We start from the raw sequence: 4,730 nt of genomic DNA on the forward strand, positions 1-4,730 counted from the left end.
CTTTCCTAGAAGTGATGAGCTTGGCTTACTATTCCCAAGTTCGGGTGTGTCCTTAAAGATTCAAGGACCTTTATGTTAAAGAGTTTCCTTAAGTTCTATGTACTAGATAGTAGTTTCTTTTGTATTGTAAGGGCTGTGTCCCTCTTGTGTTGTAGTCATGTTTTAAGATGGCTACCTTGAGACGTAGTACTCCAATTTTTGTATTAAAGGTTTAATGAGGTGACTTTTATGTCTTGTGTTATATTATGAAAAAGTTTTAAATTTTCCGCTATTTTTCTATGATAAATGCTATGACGAATGCTAAGGGCTTGTATAAGACCTCCGAGAGGTCGAATACGCCAGTAACGACTAGGGGGTGCTCTCGGGTCGTTACGCTTTCTCCCTCCTAATCATGGCATCACAATTCAAGGTGATCGCCCAAAATGTGTTTCTACTCTTTTTTTTTTGTTTTTTCGTTTGTATATGATTTATGCTTGTCTTTTTTTTCCTCAAAAATCTTTCTCCAATTTTCAGATTTTTCAGAAATCAAAAAATGTTTGAAGGATTTTGGATTACTAGAGGTATACCATTGCGTGTCAAATTTGTTGATGACCCACCATCATTTTCGTTGGATCTAACTCAAGCATTCTATGATGTTGCAAGTTATGTTGCTAAATCTAGACGGAAAAAGGGTTTTGATTGATCAAAAGAAGAATCTACTTCAACCGATATGCCCTTAGGCACGGCCATACATAACATAGAAATCACACTTGGAAAGGGTGGACAATTAGCTAGAGCAGCCGGTGCTGTAGCGAAACTGATTGCAAAAGTCAAATTCTATATTGCAAGTGCAAGTCGGCGTTCCTGATATGAAAGTGAAAGCCGGCCCTAAGCAGGATCCAAAGACGTTCAAGTCCAGTTCCAATCTGGATATAAAAGTCAAGTTCAATCATTCATTGAAGAGTTTGGATCCAAGCACCGAAATGACTTAATTAAGCTACAACAAATTATGAAAAATTTTCAAGCAAAACATAGAAGCAAAAAAGTTGAGGAACAAAAGTTTGATGGTTCAACAAGGATGAGAAGTTCAATTTGTCTTGTTGTTAATACGTGTTTTAAGTATTGTTTCGTGAGTTGTATTTGCATTAATAATTTTTACATGGTATTAGATACGATTTTCTGAGATTTGTATTTGTATCACTGTTATTGTAGATTTTGTATTTATATTAATGGTATTTGTACTTGTCGTTTTTATTGTATATTTTCAGGTATAATATACAATTGCTTATTTGTATATATGCATCAATTGCATATATACAAAAAATTGTCAATTACGTTTATACAAATAGTTGTCTAGCATGTATCATTTGTATATCTTATATGATTGAATATATTAATATTGTCTAGCATTAATCATTTGTATATCTTATACGGTTGAATTTGTTAATGATATTTATATACATTTTAATTTGTATATCAAATGATATATATATTTGTCGTTTTTAGAAATAATATATAATCGCTTATATGTATATATGCATCAATTGTATATACACCAAAAGTTCTCTAGCATTTATCGATAATTATATATATTTCAAAGTTCATTATTTGAAATTAAATTTTTATGTTTCAAATGAGTAACTAGAAAGGAAGAACTAAATTCAATTATTAATTTTAAATTGAAAAAATATTTATTATTGTAGTATGCATGAAGAAATCAAATCAAATTTTGATCGTTAAAACCCAATAAAAGAAGATCGGAATTTTATAGGTTGAAGAGTTCATTTTGGTAAAAAATTGTAAGGAAATACACTTAGCATGAATATATCGTGGGATATTTTATTTTTTAAAATTGATTTATTCACATTAATTAAGGATTAATTGACAGTTGTATTTTGTTACCGTATTTACCGCAAATGTAGTCATTATTTTTAAAAAACTAAAATTTTGTATAAAAATAAAACAGAAAAAGAGATATATACAAATCTAAAACTCCATAGCAAATTGAACTATAGTCGTGAAGCTTAATTAGATAACTATAGCTATGGAACATTATTTGCTTAATTATGTTTGCCATATATGAAATTTACTGTTAATTTAATATCTATAATTTATTTTGAGTTACACTTACTCATAATACTTTATTATTAATAATAAGAAAATAGTAGGAAAAATTTAATATCTATAATTTATTTTGAGTTACACTTACTCATAATACTTTATTATTAATAATAAGAAAATAGTAGGAAAAATTTAATATCTATAATTTATTTTGAGTTACACTTACTCATAATACTTTATTATTAATAATAAGAAAATAGTAGGAAAAATAATTAATTATACATTAAGTTTTTCCAGTTAAGATCTCAATATTTTGTTTTTTTAAAATCATTTTAATATTTAACCAAAAAAATATTCGGAATAATGTCTTTTTTTATAAAGAAGGCAAAGTTTTTTTACGGCATTTTTTTTCTTAATTATTATAGTATATTATTAAGTTGTAATATTAATGCTTTAATTGAGTCTTGAGGGAAGTCTTCCAAAATCAGTTTAACAAAATTACGGTTGTTCATGGTTATGGTTAAAAAACCAAATCGAACCGCAATCCGAATCAAATCGATTAAAAAAATCGATATTTGATTTGATTTGGTTAGGTTTGGTTTTACTAAAAAATAACTATAAAAACAACCAAACCGAACCGATAAATTATATATATAAATTTTATAATTATTTATATATCATTCATAAATAAAATATAAATATTTTGTTAAATTTTAAGTAGCTTAAGTCTTTAACTTTACCATTTTCTCAAGCCTAACACTTAAATTTTAGGGAAATTTTTCAAAATGTCAATTATTTTAACATTTAATAGGACCCCTTAGCCACATTTTTAATATTTATTAAAAATGTCAATATTTGAGTTTGTTATATATCTAATTATGTATTTTTAATTTGTTTAATTTGAAAGAATACAATTATTCAATAACAGAATAGAGAAAATTAAGGGAGAGAACATTTTAAAAAAGGAACATATCACTTGAATTTTCATCCATTAAAATTTCAAAAAAAAAAAAAAAAACTACAGTGATTCCACTTTCATTGTTTCTCTAATGTCCAATATCGAATTTCCTCCCTATTGTTTCTCAAATTTCATTCGGATTTTTTTCTGTGCGGAAAGGAAATATTGAAATAATTGAACTACCATTGGTTCATTTCTTTGAAACCAAAGAACCCATCTCCTTGTGGTTTACGTTTTATCGATTTCCATTTGTAACTCTAACTCAATTTTTGAACTCCGTTTGAGATTTTTTATAAGCTACCCTGCTTTAACTCGACGCAGAGTTGAATATATTGAAATTGACTATTAAAGGTCCATTCTTTCAAACTTTGGAATGATTTATTGCTATTGTTTATGATTAATTTATTATTTTGGGTAAATGATTGATGTGTGATTGGGGACAACAAACATGCTGTTTTTTTTAAAATTCAAATTGAAAATAAACTGTATATAAAATTAGTGGTGACGCAGGTTGAGAGTAGATTTTTGAAATTGAATTTAGATACAAATTTATTGATGTGATATTGTATATTGAATAATCAGAATATAAATTAGTTTGGAATACAAATTTGATGATATTATGTATTGAATGATTAGAATACAATTTTGATAATGAAATCCCTATTCTATATTAAAATATTGTGATTTTATATGTTGAATGATTGTAATACAAATTTGATCGGAATACAAATTTGCTCAACAGTTAGAAAATAATTTTTAGAATACAATTTTTGAAATACACAAGAATTTGGAATACAAATCAGTTTAGAATACAAATTTTGTTTAAATTAAAAGTTAAAAATAAAAGTTAATAATATATTAGGAAATGACTTTTAAAATACAATTTTTGAAATACAACTTTTGAAATACAAAATCCAGTTTAAAATACAATTTTTATTTTGTTTAATCAAAAGTTGAAAATAAAACTACATGAGTACAAATAATTGATATACAACATACAAAAGTGGGGTTGAAGGGGAGTGAAATACAAAAATACATAAAAGTGATGATGTTAACTCAATAAATATAAATCCAATAAGAAGTTATCCGATGAAATGATAATCTGATACATATCTTTGTATGATTTTTTTCCATTTTGAAAAAAAAAAAGAGGAGAAAGAACCTGGAAAGAAAGAGAAGCAGTAATAAATAATGAATTGAGAGAGAAAGTGGGGTTGAAGGGGAGTGAAAATAGAATATATTTTAGGAGAATACTTATAAACATATAATTTAATACAGACGAGAGAATTTTTTTTTTGAAAAATAATGAGAGAAAAACGTGATGGCTTGAAATGTGGTCTTAATGTGAGATAAATTAGAAACTAATATAGGTTACAATTTATTTGTTAAAATATTGACATTTTTAATAATTATTTTAAAGTGTAGATGTTTTTAATAATTATGTTTATGATTTTGACTAGTTAGCTAATTTTCCCTAAATTTTAGTCCATCTATTACAATCATAAGCCCAAGTCCATCAAAATTCATTACTTTAGTCTTTACCTACCATACCTTAGCTTTCATAAGATAGTTACACCTTCTCTTAATTGAATCACTTTGTTCATGTAATGATAAATTTAGTATTGTTTAATTGCTTAATTGAACCGACAATAGCTTTTCAGTGGATTGCTCATGTACTAGGTGTTTCGTGTTTGTGTCTATCCAGATACGTATGTCCTCAAAAAATTATTAC

This window comes from Solanum tuberosum, unplaced genomic scaffold, assembly GCF_000226075.1.
Source record: "Solanum tuberosum cultivar DM 1-3 516 R44 unplaced genomic scaffold, SolTub_3.0 scf00119, whole genome shotgun sequence".
Taxonomy (NCBI): Eukaryota; Viridiplantae; Streptophyta; class Magnoliopsida; order Solanales; family Solanaceae; genus Solanum; species Solanum tuberosum.